This window comes from Schistocerca americana, chromosome 2, assembly GCF_021461395.2.
Source record: "Schistocerca americana isolate TAMUIC-IGC-003095 chromosome 2, iqSchAmer2.1, whole genome shotgun sequence".
NCBI lineage: Eukaryota > Metazoa > Arthropoda > Insecta > Orthoptera > Acrididae > Schistocerca > Schistocerca americana.
The window spans coordinates 185,591,007-185,608,764 of record NC_060120.1 but is presented as its reverse complement, the minus strand read 5'-3'; the positions used below and the strand labels follow the sequence as shown (position 1 = coordinate 185,608,764).

At 44.6% G+C, this 17,758-nt stretch overlaps 1 non-coding gene across 1 annotated transcript; it reads left to right on the top strand.

Moving 5' to 3' along the window:
* Positions 1 to 5,901: 5,901 nt before the first annotated feature.
* Trnat-cgu lies at positions 5,902 to 5,976 on the top strand. The gene has a single exon. It is a non-coding gene; the product is annotated as a tRNA-Thr (tRNA).
* Positions 5,977 to 17,758: the final 11,782 nt, after the last annotated feature.

Sequence of the window (17,758 nt, the reverse complement as noted above, 5' to 3'; positions counted from 1 at the left end):
GAAACCTTCGACCATTCGATTCATGTGTGTATTCTTATCGCCGGCCTTTGTGGCCGAGCGGTTCTAGACGCTTCAGTCCGGAACCGCGCGCGGCTGTTACGCTCGCAGGTTCGAACCCTGCCTCGGGCATGGATGTGTGTGATGTCCTTAGGTTAGTTAGATTTAAGTAGTTCTAAGTTCTAGGGGACTGATGACCTTAGAAGTTAAGTCCCATAGTGCTCAGAGCCATTTGAACCATTTTTCTGTATTCTTATCGTATACTGTAGACTCAGCAGTATTTGGTCTGTAATGCGGAAACTACGTTTCCCAGCCCCTAGACAACGAAACCAGCCAAAAATTTTAACATTGCAACTCAGAGTCGGAGGGTACGTAGTATTTGAAAGCCCGCAACACACAGTTACATTGACGTTCCTAACATGAACGTCGTCGGTCAATGTCTAAGGGCGTCCTGAACGAGTCAAACACCCGTCTGGCCATTATTAAACTGTGTAAACCATTCGTAACACCGGTACGGGTTGAGTACTCACGACCGTAGGCTTCCTGCATTTGGTGTTTCCCTGTAAAGGTTTTCTTGAGTTTCACGCCAAATCTAATGCAGACGCGTTGCTCCTCTAATACTGCCATCTCAAAATTCGCAAACTGTGCGACACAATACAGTGGTGAATTCAGCACTGAACAATAACTAACAGACAAACAACAATGAAACTTCCGGAAGTTAGACATAAAACACAGGCGTGTGCAGTGATGCCAACCGCATTTCGCTCCAACACACCACAGGATCGAAATTACGTATGTTACGGAATTTTTTTGAACAGACCTCGTTCATACCGATACAGGTTAAGTGCTTAAAGGTTTAGGTGGTGAGGTAGTACACCAGAACTTTTGTCAGCTGAACGTGGGGTATTGCTTGAGGCGCCAAGGTGAGAGCGGCGCCAGAGGCGCAACAACTGGAAGCTGTCTAAGCAGGACATATCAAATTGGTAAAAAAAAAAAAAATTAAAAAATAAGAAATAAATGGTTCAAATGGCTCTGAGCAGAATGGGACTTAACTTCTGAGGTCATCAGTCCCCTAGAACTTAGAACTACTTAAACCTAACTAACCTAAGGACAACACACACATCCATGCCCGAGGCAGGATTCGAACCAGCGAGCGTAGCGGTCGCGCGGTTCCAGACTGTAGCGCCTAGAACCGCTCGGCCACTCCAGCCGGCTCACAATTGGTAGCAGCCGCTTGGGGTTTCAAGATGGCACGTGCGCCAGAGGCGGCCACGTACACGATTCGTATTCTGTGCGTCTCCCATTTACACTTCTGGAAATGGAAAAAAGAACACATTGACACCGGTGTGTCAGACCCACCATACTTGCTCCGGACACTGCGAGAGGGCTGTACAAGCAATGATCACACGCACGGCACAGCGGACACACCAGGAACAGCGGTGTTGGCCGTCGAATGGCGCTAGCTGCGCAGCATTTGTGCACCGCCGCCGTCAGTGTCAGCCAGTTTGCCGTGGCATACGGAACTCCATCGCAGTCTTTAACACTGGTAACATGCCGCGACAGCGTGGACGTGAACCGTATGTGCAGTTGTCGGACTTTGAGCGAGGGCGCATAGTGGGCATGCGGGAGGCCGGGTGGACGTACCGCCGAATTGCTCAACACGTGGGGCGTGAGGTCTCCACAGTACATCGATGTTGTCGCCAGTGGTCGGCGGAAGGTGCACGTGCCCGTCGACCTGGGACCGGACCGCAGCGACGCACGGATGCACGCCAAGACCGTAGGATCCTACGCAGTGCCGTAGGGGACCGCACCGCCACTTCCCAACAAATTAGGGACACTGTTGCTCCTGGGGTATTGGCGAGGACCATTCGCAACCGTCTCCATGAAGCTGGGCTACGGTCCCGCACACCGTTAGGCCGTCTTCCGCTCACGCCCCAACATCGTGCAGCCCGCCTCCAGTGGTGTCGCGACAGGCGTGAATGGAGGGACGAATGGAGACGTGTCGTCTTCAGCGATGAGAGTCGCTTCTGCCTTGGTGCCAATGATGGTCGTATGCGTGTTTGGCGCCGTGCAGGTGAGCGCCACAATCAGGACTGCATACGACCGAGGCACACAGGGCCAACACCCGGCATCATGGTGTGGGGAGCGATCTCCTACACTGGCCGTACACCACTGGTGATCGTCGAGGGGACACTGAATAGTGCACGGTACATCCAAACCGTCATCGAACCCATCGTTCTACCATTCCTAGACCGGCAAGGGAACTTTCTGTTCCAACAGGACAATGCACGTCCGCATGTATCCCGTGCCACCCAACGTGCTCTAGAAGGTGTAAGTCAACTACCCTGGCCAGCAAGATCTCCGGATCTGTCCCCCATTGAGCATGTTTGGGACTGGATGAAGCGTCGTCTCACGCGGTCTGCACGTCCAGCACGAACGCTGGTCCAACTGAGGCGCCAGGTGGAAATGGCATGGCAAGCCGTTCCACAGGACTACATCCAGCATCTCTACGATCGTCTCCATGGGAGAATAGCAGCCTGCATTGCTGCGAAAGGTGGATATACACTGTACTAGTGCCGACATTGTGCATGCTCTGTTGCCTGTGTCTATGTGCCTGTGGTTCTGTCAGTGTGATCATGTGATGTATCTGACCCCAGGAATGTGTCAATAGAGTTTCCCCTTCCTGGGACAATGATTTCACGGTGTTCTTATTTCAATTTCCAGGAGTGTAGTAGCGGAAACTGACGCAGGTGAAAGTCAACGATGGAAAAAGGGGGAAGTGGGGGGCAGGGGAGAGGGGGGCTCCAAATGGTAAGTCTCTTGTGTGGTAAAATGTTGTGGATCCGCCGTGTTAGCAGGTGATGCTGGTGCTGGCGGCGCTGGTTTTGACGGCAGCGTCACAGCTCGTGGCGGCGGCGCATCCGCGGCGGTCCACGGTGCACATCCCGACACACGGCGCTCCGCTCGACACCCGGGACCCGGAGGGGCAGCGGAACGCCCCGCTGGCCTGCGCGCTCTGCCTCGCCGTCGCCGACAGGGTGCGTCCGCTCGCCTCACCTCACCCCTCAGTAGGAGCAGCGTGTGACTCCCCACTGGTGTACGGGAAAGCACTAGTCATCCCCAGCAGACACCGAACTACACTCGTGCTCGTAAATTAAGGATAATGCTGATACATGGTGGAACAGAAGTACAAAATGGCTAAGCAGGGATGCCTAGAGGACAAATTTAAGGATGTAGAGCCTTATCTCACTAGGGGTAAGATAGATACTGCCTACAGAAAAATTAGAGAGACCTTCGGAGAAAAGAGAGCCACTTGTATGAATATCAAGAGCTCAGATGGAAACTCAGTTCTAAGCAAAGAAGGGAAAGCAGAAGGGTGGAAGGACTACATAGAGGGTCTATACAGGAGCGATGGAAATGGAAGAGGTGGTAGATGAAGATGAAATGGGAGATACGATACTGCGTGAAGAGTTTGAAAGAGCACTGAAAGACCTCAGTCGAAACAAGGCCCCGAGAATAAACAACATTCCATTAGAACTACTGACGGCCTTGGGAGAGCCAGTCCTATCAAAACTCTACCATCTGGTGAGCAACATGTATGAGACTGGCGAAATACCCTCAGACTTCAAGAAGAATATAATTATTCCAATCCCAAACAAAACAGGTGTTGACAGATGTGAAAATTATCGAACAATCAGTTTAATAAGTCACGGATGGAAAATACTAACGCGAATTCTTTAGAGACGAATGGAAAAACTGGGAGAAGCCGACCTCGGCGAAGATCAGTTTGGATTCCGTAGAAATATTGGAACACGTGAGGCAATATTGACTCTACAACTTATCTTAGAAGCTAGATTAAGGAAAGGCAAACCTACGTTTCTAGCATTTGTAGACTTAGAGAAAGCTTTTGACAATGTTGACTGGAATACTCTATTTCAAATTCTGAAGGTGGCAGCGGTAAAATACAGGGAGCGAAAAGCTAATTACAATTTGTACAGAAATCAGATGGCAGTTATAAGAGTCGAGGGGGATGAAAAGGAAGCAGTGGTTGGGAAGGGAGTGAGACAGGGTTGTAGCTTATCCCCGATGTTATTCAATCTGTATATTGAGCAAGCAGTGAAGGAAACAAAATAAAAATTCGCAGTAGGTATTAAAATCCATGGAGAAGAAACAAAATCTTTGAGGTTCGCCGATGACATTGTAATTCTGTCAGAAACAGCAAAGGACCTGGAAGAGCAGTTGAACGGAATGGATACTGTCTTGAAAGGAGGATATAAGATAAACATCAACAAAAGCGAAACGAGGATAATGGAATGTAGTCGAATTAAGTCAGGTGTTGCTGAGGGAATTTGATTAGAAAATGAGACACTTAACGTAGTAAAGGAATTTTGCTATTTGGGGAGCAAAATAACTGATGATGGTCGAAGTAGAGAGGATATAAAATGTAGACTGGCAATGGCAAGGAAAGCGTTTCTGAAGAAGATAAATTTGTTATCATCGAGTATAGATTTAAGGGTCAGAAAGTCGTTTCTGAAAGTATTTGTATGGATCGTAGCCATGTATGGAAGTGAAACATGGACGATAACTAGTTTGGACAAGAAGAGAATAGAAGATTTCGAAATGTGGTGCTACAGAAGAATGCTGAAGATTAGATGGGTACATCATATAACTAATGAGGAGATACTAAATAGGATTGGGGAGAAGAGAAGTTTGTGGCACAACTTGAATAGAAGAAGGGATCGGTTGGTAGGACATGTTCTGAGGCATCAAGGGATCACCAATTTAGTATTGGAGGGCAGCGTGGAGTGTAAAAACCGTAGAGGGAGACCAAGAGATGAATACACTAAACAGATTCAGAAGGATGTACGTTGCAGTAGGTACTGGGAGATGAAGAAGCTTGGAGAGGATAGACTAGCATGGAGAACAGCATCAAACCAGTCTCAGGACTGAAGATCACAACAACAACAACAACAACATGGTGAAACAACGCTCTGGTGGGCTGTTTGCGGGTTTAAATCACGTCGGGGTACGACCATGTGGTGTATTAGACCTGAGGTCGTCGCACGGTGGCGCTGGCAGCAGTCCACATACGCATAGGTGTGTTGGTGCATGTCAGAGAACGGTGCAGCGAGTAAGTGCGAAGACGTTCTCAGACGTGCTAATGTTGAAAACGACTCAAAGAACACATATTGATGACGTTATGAGGGTTAGAATACTAGGGCGGCTGGAGGGTGGTAAAACACAGCAGGTCGTAGCACGGGCCCTCTGTGTGACACAAAGTGTGATCTCAAGATTATGGCAACGATTCTATCAGACAGGAAACGTGCCCAGGCCTTACAGTACAGGACGTCCACAGTGTACAACACCACAAGAAGACCGATATCTCACCATCAGTGCCCGCAGACGGCCACGGAGTACTGCAGGTAGCTTTGCTCGGGACCTTACCGCAGCCACTGGAACAGTTGTCTTCAGCCACAGTCTACAGACGACTGAACAGACATGGTTTATTCGCCCGGAGACCTGCAAGGTGCATTCTACTGACCCCTGGTCACAGGAGAGTCCGTAAAACCTGGTGTCAACAACACGGTACATGGTCACTGGAACAGTTGTCCCAGGTTATCTTCACGGACAAGTTCCCGAAAGAACAGTTACCGTTTCGGGAACAGATACTAGAGTCACATATAGTTAAAATATGGCTTCCCAGCCATTGACGTTCTTGCGCGTATGCACATGCTATGCCCGAACTCGTACGGGACTTGGTAGATTAATCTGCCACGAGTAATGAGTATGTTGGGTAAATATCTATTAGGCGCACTACGAATGTAGTGGTGTGGACTTGTTGGGAATGTGCATCTCACGGGGCGCGTGCAAGGGATAAGTCCCTGCAGGCACACTATTCTCTGTGCCCTCGGTGGCTCCGATGGATAGAGCGTCTGCCACGTAAGCAGGAGATCCCGGGTTCGAGTCCCGGTCAGGGCACACATTTTCAACATGTACCCAATGAAGTATATCAACGCCTGGTTGCAGTTAGGGTGTCCATTTAATTATCGTTTCATTCTAGCAAAACTGCATGGTCATCAACGGTAACTGTTCTTTCGGGAACAGATACTACCGTCATATATAGTGAAAAGTGATTCTCACCGGGTTTTCATCTGGCGTGGACCAGGAACCAGATACCAACCTCATAATGTCCTTGAAAGGGACCTGTATGGAGGTCGTGGTTTGATGGTGTGGGGTGGGATTATGATTGGTGCACTTACACTCCTGCATGTCTGTGACAGAGGAAATGTAACAGGTCAGATGTATCGTGACGTCATTTTGCACCAGTATGTTCGCCTTTTCAGGGGTGTAGTGGGTCCCACCTTCCTCCTGATAGATGATAACGCACAGCCCCACCGAGCAGGCATCGTGGGGGAGTACCTTGAAACAGAAGATATCAGGTGAACGGAGTGGCCTGCCTGTTCTCCAGACCTAAACCGCATCAAGCACGTCTGGTTTGCTCTCGGTCGACGTATCGCTGCACGTCTTCACACCCCTAGGGCACTTCAGGAGCTCCGACAGGCACTGGTGCAAGAATGGGAGGCTATACCCCAGCAGCTGCTCGACCACCTAATCCAGAGTATGCCAACCCATTGTGCGGCTTGTGTACGTCTGCATGGTGATCATATCCCAAATTGATGTCGGGGTGCATGCGCGGGAAACAGGGGCGTTTTGTAGCACATGTGTTTCGGGACGGTTTTCTCAACTTATCGCCAATACCGTGGACATACAGATCTATGTCGTGTGTGTTTCCTATGTGCCTATGCTATTAGCGGCAGTTTTGTGTAGTGCCACGTTGTGTGGCACCACATTCTGCAGTTATCCTTAATTTGTGAGCATGAGTGTAATTTGTTTATTTAGCCAGACCAGATTAGGCCTTAAGGCCGTCTGTTTCGGACCAACATCAACACTTACTAAAAAAATGTTACAAAACATTCTCAGTATCTATGTGTACTTCTGGTCCCTTTACTTAATTCTGAAAAATGATTATGAGAACAATTACAATTGCCGACACACATAATAGAAGTGAATAATAATAATTATTGGCATTAATAATGTTAATAACAATACAGGACGTTAAGAATAACAACTGCTATGGCTAGAGCTCCTGGCTATAGCGGTTTTCCCCGCTCTCTCCTCCCTTATCCAACACGGGAACTCATCCGTTCCGTCCTTTTTCCCATGTTTTTCACGTATTTTTTGGGCGTATTTTGACCTAATACAAGTACCGGTCCGTATTTGTGCGTATTTTTTGTATTTCAACGTATTTTTACACATTAGTGTGTATTCTTAATTTATACGTATTTTTAAGATTCTGTATGTATTTTTGCGTCTGTTTTTCTGTTATCCAACTTCCCTCACAACCACCTAACGCCTTCTTATGCCCATTTCCTACGTCATTTCCTCTTTCTTCAACGTCATTCCTTTCACAATTTACCCCAGCTCCATCTTCCTGCACTACTTCGGAAAAGTATTCCGTTCCCCTGTTAAAACCCAGTCAGTCCGACGTCTTGTTCTTTAACCCGGCGGTGCACGTACCTGGCAACAGGATGGCAGTACACGGAGCTGGTCTCACAGACCCTTGCAGTTTCTGTCTTTCTGAATTTGCATTTAGATGTATATTATGGAGGGAAGCGTTATTAAATAAAGTAATATCATTAAAAAGCAGTTTAGTAAATATATTTAAGGGATAAATTTAATATTTTGGTCAAAAATATTTACACAAATGGAGATAGATAAAACTTAGCTGTTATCAAAATAATGCATGTATTCAATCAGATATTTTGTCGATACTGTCTTGGCACACAGTAAAAGAATGTTCAAGGCAAATGTATTTCTTGCAGTTCTTACAAATATATCTTGTTTTTCTGTTTTTGCTTCTGCAGTCCACACATCGTCCGTGTGAAGTCGCATTTGATTCCACTTCAGAAATTTTCACACTGCAAAGCTCTCCAGTTCTCTCTGTTATCTTCCATGGCAATATTTTTGACATTACTCTTTGCTGAAGATGATCGTGCAGAAGCGAAAAAGAAAGCTGCCTCAAAAACTGTCTTCTACTCAGTTGTTCTTTCTGATTTGAGTTGAAAATAATAGCAGCATTTATCGCAGCTATGTTCATAAGGCTATAAAAAACAACCATCGGCCATCGTCTTGTGTTTCTAGCTACATTAGATGTTGCACTCATTCCACCTAGAACGTCAACTCCACCCTTGGTAAGGTTATAGAAAGTCATAATTTCTGGTTTTTTGTCATTCCCTGTATTTTCGTCAGTATTTCCATCGTGGTGCATCGTTGACAGTAGTTATACCACTCTCTTTCGTTTCGGCACATAAGAGACTAAGGTGCAATTTTTCTGAAACCCAAACATAGATGACTTTTCCTGTCGGTTTTTAGTGTTAATAAATCCCCTTGGGACTTGTCTCTTGTTCTTCCTCAGCGTACCAACGATGGTCGTCTTCTTCCTAAGCAATGTGTTTGCAAGCTCGTAACTTGTAAAATAATTGTCGCAAGTTATATTGCGGCCTGTATTCAGGATAGGTTGGCAAAGTCTCTGAACAAGTTCAACTGGTCTCTTGTCCTGTCTGTAAGGGCCTACAGGCTATTGCCCAACATGCACCTCCATGTTGAATGAGTAAAACATTCTGGCATCCATTGCTGCAAAAATCTTTACTCCATACTTGTTTGGCTTATTTGACATTACTGTCGGTATCTGCATCTTCCACGGAATGCTTCTAGTTTTTCATTAACTGTCACGTATTCAGAAACGGTATAAGCCTTCTGAAAGTATTCAACAATTAGACTGAACACCTGTCTTATCACCGCTATGTGATCTGTTTTCTCCCTTTCCATTCTCGTTTGTCTATCGTCGAGTCTGACGCATCGAAGGAGAAAACGAAATCTGTTTATGCCCATTGTGAGATGAAATATTTCAACTCCTGTGCCATCTGTTCACCACAAATCTTGTAGACTTAGTCGTTGGGCACGCATTACACCAGCGTACTACAATAATCCCAATAAGGCCTTTATTTCAGCTTTATTAGTCTGTTGTGCATCTCTTTCCCTTGAAAAGTTTCCCTGGATACTTTGAATGTACCTATTACTGCAGTGAACGAGTATGTGTATAATGTTTTCATCAAAAAACAGTTCCCAGCACTGTACATGATTTGTAGCACTTTTCGCAGCACCTTTCACACCTGGTAAATGAATTATGATGTTATGACGTGTGCGGGAGTTCTTTGGCGGAACACGTGAGTTCCATACTGTTCCGTCTTTACCGACAAACACGTCACTGTCAGCACCACAATCACTATCTTCTGATTCATCACTCGACGTTTTTTGTTCGGTGCCGGAATCACTTTTCCCTTCTGGGTCCTGGATTTCTTCAAAGTCGATTTCTCCATCTTCAGAATCACCAGCGTCACTTTCAGCCATTACTTCTTCAATCAAGTTCCTAATTCTCGCCTCCTGTGCCTCGTAAGAACAAACCACGATGCAGTTACAACACTTACAACACACTAAAATAAGGTACAAAGCACGAAAAAATCTGTTCTACCAGTAACCGCAAATATGTGCGCGCGTGAATAACCTTGGTGGAGCTAACAATGAACTGACATCAGTACACGCGGCTGGCCTGTGAGACCTTAAACCTCTTTGTTGTGAGCTAACCGGAAGTGCTATTGTTTAAATACCAGATACACCATACCAAACGACTCCTATTACACTCACTTAAAGGTACTGAGAAGATAGCTTCTTTGAAACAAATTTCAGACATTGAATTAATGTGAAAATATTCTCCTTGGTCTGACAGACCACCTGCGTGTACTGACGGGTTAAAATGTTAAATGCTGCCTCAACAATGGAATCCTCTCAATGACCTAAGCATAAAAATTCCTTTCTCTGGCTCCCACTGCTCCTTTCGCAATGAGCTTCATCTTTTTATATTACTACAGTCCCTGTCCCTCACAAACCTGGTACTGCAAAAACACACCTCCCAGCACCACCTCTGCTCCTTGTGGAAGATACAGCTACTGGAGTGCGGCAACAGCTGCTGAAGATAGTGCTCATGTGTGCGTGAACTCTGCCTGCCTGTGTGACAGCCTGTGTCTCTTCCTTTCTTTTCTGAAGAAGGCTTTGGCCGAAAGCTTAATGCGCAGCAGTCTTTTCATCGTGCCTGTCGGCGAGTAAACGCATCATCTTTACGGTCAGTAGCAATCTCTCCTTTTCATAATTGTTAAAAATATTGATTAGTTTAGCATATTTAAAGTCTCGTTGAGTATCATTGGAAACCGACAGTAGATTCTTGTGTCAGTGACAATAGCTTTCTTTAGAAAGAACAAACTTGTTTACAGCATACCGTTCCTTTTGCATTGTTCGCTCAAAAACTGGTTAATGGTGGCCTGCATTCACTGATGGCAGAATTTTCTCTAGCTTTGAAATCGACTGTCATTGAAAGGCATAACACTCGTTTCCAATTCATGTCAGTTGGGATCTTTTTATGACTACCGTCCCCACACCTAGTTACATGGCTGCAGGTGGTACACCATGCCATGTAGATATGTTGGACAACCGTCGTAGATACACCAACAAATCTGGTACGCCATTCATAGCGTGTTCATAGAAACGTCGAAACACGATAGCTTCTATCTACCATTCAGTCACGTCTCTACGTCGACCCAATTACTGCGCTATCGCTATTACAGCCGACTGAAACTTAAACACCCCCTCACTGCCATTACTCACGTCCATGGTGGAGGCTCACAAGACTGCCTCGTGCCAGTTCTGCACTACCAACAGCACTTCAGTACATCCAGTTTGATCTTTTAATGGGATGAAGAATATTTTGTTCGGTGAGCTTAACTTGCCAGGTTGTCTGACAGAAAACCTACATAATTCGGACACCCCAAATATTTCTTAAAATATTCTAGACATGCAGATAACGTTTCCTTAGAAGTTATAGTCAATTTGTTGCATTTTTTCACCTACCGTGATATTGAAAGAACCATGTTCTTTTTCAATAGAAGTCAGTGATAGGACTTTTTAAGTTGCGCTCCGAAACTTCACAATTACAACTAGGTAAACGCCAAGGCAAGCTGCTAGACGCTACCTTTCTTCGACAGCACACTGTTTCCGGTGATGGGCCGATCCCAGGTTTATGCCTTTAGCGGAGCAAAGAGTACAAACTTTAACAAACGCTACTATAATTTGCCAGAAACTTCATTTCCATACCTAGAACAGTTTACAAAATATTAAGGCTCTTACGTTACCTATTTCAATGTGTGTATGTGTATGTGTAGATATTACTAACCGTGAACGTGAAGTTTAATCTCAGAAACTTCCGTAGGGATTTTGATACAGTTTTTGGTAATAGGTCTACTGACTCACGAGTAAGGTTTGTATGTGTAATTTATAATTACAATATTGGAATGGGTAACGCTGAAAGAGCGAAAAATAGAAATGTAAGTGTGAGGTTGCAGCTTAGCACACTCCTATGTCGCTACAGATCCGGTCCCCAGTGACCTACAGGGATGGGAAGCTCCTCATAAAATCACGCAAATTTAAAAGAAACAAGGTCTCGCAATGGATAGCGCCTTATTAAGTGAACGTTGCTAGCGGAGGCCCAATTAAGCATTAAAGTATCGTTACCACACCTCGCACGGACACATCAGTAAAGGGAATCATCAAAATACGAAAGGAAATATGTGGTCTCTATTAAAAACTGATTTATTGCTAAAACACCTCAAAAACATGATTTACCCAATGAATCAAGAAGCTAAACATTTAATAAGTGGACAAGGGGTTGCAAATACGTACTATAGCCTTGGCGCGGGTGGGGTATACGTAAAAGCACAAGATGAAACTATGTCAAGAATACAGCCAATCATTGCAGAAAAAGTTAGTATTTAGAGAAAGGTTTCAGAAGAGCATGAACGAGCACCAGTACTTCCACCAATTCAACCAAATGATAAGTGCAACTAGCTGGCTGTGAAAATTAGTTCTGTAAAAAGAAACCCTGATGCCAGTTAACTAATATCATATTCACCTAGTGTCGATGCAGCAGCGCATGCATGCCGCTCTTAAGCCGTGTAAAGGAGAAGTCAGACGCAGTACTGCCTGAAAACTCTTAAGTTCAGCATTCATTCCTCCTTGAGTTTGAGACATCTGTCCCTGCAAGTATCATCTACAGCTGCCCAAGGCGAAGAGCATTCTGGACGGCATCCTAATCCTAACTTATGTGGTTCTGCTAGCATCAGAATCCCGGCAGCTAACTGCAGTGAACTTTGTGGGCTTCGACCAATGATGCTTATATAAACGAGTTCAACAATTTCCTATTCTAGGCGATTTTGTCATGGTTCATCAATGAGGTGAATACAGGGAAGAAGACAGAAAATATCTTCCACTCCATTACAGATTTTTAGTCATGCCCAAACAAAAGCTCTGCACACATGCATGCACAGTAACTATCCCTTCTACCACAATAATTACCATTAGCCATCCAGACAATCCCTTGCCAGAATCTGAACAAGCATTCCATCAGGCCACACTAGGGCTTAACGGATGCTCCCACACTATGAAGGATTGTCTTTTCACCCGCCTTCAGATTCTTATCTTAGCTAAGAAGGATTCCTTTCTGCTTCTTGCAAATTGTAGTTTTTGTGGCATACCACATGCACTCGTCGACGTTCCTGCTGTGCAGATGTGGCTCACTTCCTTCTCTTTAACTGCACAGAAAATGGATTTCAGCACCAAACAGCTTTATAACACCCATGTTCCCCTAAGTTAACTTCCCTTTTGCACGTCAGCTAAAAGCCCCCAAGGCTGCTGAAATAACAATACTCACTCGCCGTGTCATAGAGGGAAGAAGATATAGAAATAATTAGCAATGTAGTCATTGGGAGTAATGAATACTGTATGCAGTTTTCATTGAGAATTAAGGATTTGACTTGACTGGCTGTATGAATCTGTTTATTAAATTATAAATGAGGTTACGGGCCAGTCTGCGGATAAAGTATCATTTAAATTAAGCTAACAGGAAGCAGCAATGGCAGATTCACATAAAAATGATCTAAGTTTAGAAATTAAAAGATATAAAAATGATAATTTACGTAGAGATGTGTGCAACGTGTTTCTATTCCAAAGTATCGCTTACTGTGCACTGGGTCGACTCACATATATCTGAGCAGTAACAAAGAATACAGCACTGATGTCATTGACATAATGGTAAATAAAATTTATTGTATTTCATTTCAAGAAAAAGGACCATGGCTAGCAGGCCCTTCTTCTACATCTACATCCAAATACACATAGATATTCCGCAAGCGACTATACAGTGCGTGAACGAGGGTGCTCTATACCACTGCTTGTCATTACCCCTCCTGTTCCACTCGCAAATAAAGTGAGGCAAAAATAATTGTCTGTATGCCTCCGTATGAGCCCTAATTTCTCGTATCTTATCTTCATGGTCCTTATGCGCAATGGCAGTTGGTGGGAGCAGAATCGTTCGGCAGTCAGCTTCAAATGCCGGTTCCCTAAATTTTGTCGATAGTGTTTCCCGAAAAGAACGCAGAAGGGCCCTACAGGGTATTCCCAATTGAGATATCGAAGTATATCCGTAACTCTTAAGTCTTGTTCCAACCTACCGGTAACAAATCTAGCAGCCTTCCTCTGGATCGCTTCCATCTCTTCCTTCAATCCGACCAGGTACGGATCCCAAATACTCGAGCAGTACTCACGAATAGATCGCATCAGAGTCCTCTATGCGGTCTCCTTTACAGGTGAACCGCTCTTTCCTGAAGTTCTCCCAATATACCGAAGTCCACCATTTGTCTTCCCTACCACAGTTTTCAAATGCTCGGTCCACACCATATCGCTTTGCATCTTGACGCCCAGATATTTAAATGACTTGACTGTGTCAAGCTGTACACTAGTAATACTGTATCCGAACGTTACAGGTTTGTTTTTCCTACTCATCCGCATCAACTTACATTTTTCCCCATTTAGGGCTAGCTGCCACTCATCATACCAACTGATAATTTTGTCTAAGTCGTCTTGTATCTTCCTACAGTCACTTAACTTCGACACCATACCGGGCACCGAGGCAATATCAGCAAACAACCGCAGATTGCTGCCCACCCTGTCCGCCAAATCATTTATGAACATAGAGAACACTTCCCTGGGACACTCTTGATGATACCTTCGTCTCCGTCGAGCACAACATTCTGGGTGCTACCATTTAAGAAGTCTTCAGGCCACTCACATATCTGTGAACTTATTTCATATGCTCATATCTTCGTTGACAGCCTGCAATGGGGCACCATGTCAAATGCTTTCCGGAAATCTAGAAATATGGAATCTGCCTGTTGCCCTTCATCCATAGTTATTGATACATCATGTGAGAAGAGAGCAAGCTGAGTTCCATACGACCGATGCTTTCTAAAACAATGCTGATTCGTGGACATAACCTGCTTAGCCTCAAGAAAGTTTATTATTTTTGAACGGAGAATGTTTTCAAGGATTCTGGAGCAAACAGAAGTTAGGGTTGTTGGTCTGTAATTTTGTGGGTCCGTTCTTTTACCTTTCTACATCTACATCTACATCCATACTCCGCAAGCCACCTGACGGTGTGTGGCGGAGGGTATCCTGAGTACCTCTATCGGTTCTCCCTTCTATTCCAGTCTCGTATTGTTCGTGGAACGAAGGATTGTCGGTATGCTTCTGTGTAGGCTCTAATCTCTCTGATTTTATCCTCATGGTCTCTTCGCGAGATATATGTAGGAGGGAGCAATATACTGCTTGATTCTTCGGTGAAGGTATGTTCTCGAAACTTTAACAAAAGCCCGTACCGAGCTACTGAGCGTCTCTCCTGCAGAGTCTTCCACTGGAGTTTATCTGTCATCTCCGTAGCGCTTTCGCGATTACTAAATGATCCTGTAACGAAGCGAGCTGCTCTCCATTGGATCTTCTCTATTTCTTCTATCAACCCTATCTGGTACGGATCCCACTCTGCTGAGCAATATTCAAGCAATGGACGAACAAGCGTACTGTAACCTACTTCCTATGCTTTCGGATTGCATGGCCTTAGGATTCTTCCAATGAATCTCAGTCTGGCATCTGCTTTACCGACGATCAACTTTATATGATCATTCCATTTTAAATCACTCCTAATGCGTACTCCCAGATAATTTATGGAATTAACTGCTTCCAGTTGCTGACCTGCTATTTTGTAGCTAAATGATAAGGGATCTATCTTTCTATGTATTCGCAGCACATTACACTTGTCTACATTGAGATTCAATTGCTATTCCCTGCACCATGCGTCAATTCGCTGCAGATCCTCCTGCATTTCAGTACAATTTTCCATTGTTACAACCTCTCGATACACCACAGTATCATCTGCAAAAAGCCTCAGTGAACTTCCGATGTCATCCACAAGGCTGGCTCTGAGCACTATGGGACTTAACTTCTAAGGTCATCAGTCCCCTAGAACTTAGAGCTACTTAAACCTAACTAACCTGAGGACATCACACACATCCATGCCCGAGGCAGGATTCGAACCTGCGACCGTAGCCATATCCACAAGGTCATTTATGTATATTGTGAATAGAAACGGTCCTATGACACTGCCCTGCGGCACACCTGAAATCACTCTTACTTCGGAAGACTTCTCTCCATTGAGAATGACATGCTGTGTTCTGTTATCTAGGAACTCTTCAATCCAATCACGTAATTGGTCTGATAGTCCATATGCTCTTACTTTGTTCATTAAACGACTGTGGGGAACTGCATCGAACGCCTTGCGGAAGTCAAGAAACACGGCATCTACCTGTGAACCCGTGTCTATGGCCCTCTGAGTCTCGTGGACGAATAGAGCGAGCTGGGTTTCACACGACCGTCTTTTTCGAAACCCATTCTGATTCCTACAGAATAGATTTCTAGTCTCCAGAAAAGTCATTATACTCGAACATAATACGTGTTCCAAAATTCTACAACTGATCGACGTTAGAGATATAGGTCTACAGTTCTGCACATCTGTTCGACGTCCCTTCTTGAAAACGGGGATGACCTGTACCCTTTTCCAATCCTTTGGAACGCTACGCTCTTCTAGAGACCTACGGTACACCGCTGCAAGAAGGGGGACAAGTTCCTTCGCGTACTCTGTGTAAAATCGAACTGGTATCCCATCAGGTCCAGAGGCCTTTCCTCTTTTGAGCGATTTTAATTGTTTCTCTATCCCTCTGTCGTCTATTTCGATATCTACCATTTTGTCATCTGTGCGACAATCTAGAGAAGGAACTACAGTGCAGTCTTCCTCTGTGAAACAGCTTTGGAATAAGACATTTAGTATTTCGGCCTTTAGTCTGTCATCCTCTGTTTCAGTACCATTTTGGTCACAGAGTGTCTGAACATTTTGTTTTGATCCACCTACCGCTTTGACATAAGACCAAAATTTCTTAGGATTTTCTGCCAAGTCAGTACATAGAACTTTAGTTTCGAATTCATTGAACGCCTCTCGCATAGCCCTCCTCACACTACATTTCGCTTCGCGTAATTTTTGTTTGTCTGCAAGGCTTTCTTGTGTGTTGGAGTCACCTTTGCTATTTTCCAGTCGCTTGGGACTTTTTCGTGGGCGAGAGATTCGCGATAAATGCAAGCTAGGTAATAGGCCAATGCCGTAGAGTACTCTTTTTAAAGTCGAACTGGGTTCCATCTGAACCTGGTGATTTATTTGTTATCAAAACTGTAAGTTGCTTCCCTACGCCAGGTACGCTTATTTCTATGTCGTCCATAAAGGAGTCTGTCCGATGGTGAATTGACGGTGTGTTGAACGATGTTCCTGTATGGACGATTTCTTGAACGTGAATTTAAACTTCAGCTTTCGTATTGCTACCTTCAACTGCTACAACAGACAGGTCAACAAGGGACTGAATGAAAGCCTTAGACACACTTAGCTATTTTACATAGGACTTGAATTGTCTTGGGTTCTCTGCCAGATCTTTTGCTGAGGTGTGACGGTGGTAGTTATTGTATACTTCGCGCATAAATCTTTTCACAGACGCACGAATCTCTACTAACCTCCTCTTGTCGTCGTTTGTGCGTCCTCTTTTGAACCTAGAGTGGAACAACATTCTCTGCTTCTTCAGGGTCTTACGAATTTCGCTATTAAACCACGGGGTCTTTTCCATCCTTTATCCACTTACTAAGTACAATCTGCTTAAACTTTGCCCATAATTCCTCCACATCCATCTTACTGGAACTACGTGATGCCAGTTCATTGCCTAAGTAAGATGTTAATAACTGCTTATCTGCTCTTATTAGCAGAAATACTCTCCTAGACTTATTGACTGATTTATTAACTTTCGTAACATAGTTGCTATAATGACATCATGATCGCTAATTCCCGTTTACTGACATTGTCGATAAGGTCCAGCCTATTTATAGTTACAATGCCTAAGATATTTCCATTGCGTGTGGTCTGCGAGCTAGCTGCTCACGACAATTTTCAGAAATAGTGTTCAAAAGTATTCAGCATGAAGTGTCGCCACCGCAATGAATCCTTAGGCATCCTAGTCTATAGTCGGCAGGTCAAAGTCGACTCCAGCTAGTATTGCATGATCTGAGTATTTACGCGCTATTGACAGTACACCTCCTTTGAATGACTCTAGAACAGCCGCAGCGGAATCGGATGGCCGTTAAAAACATCCAGAAATTAACTTAGATTCACCTA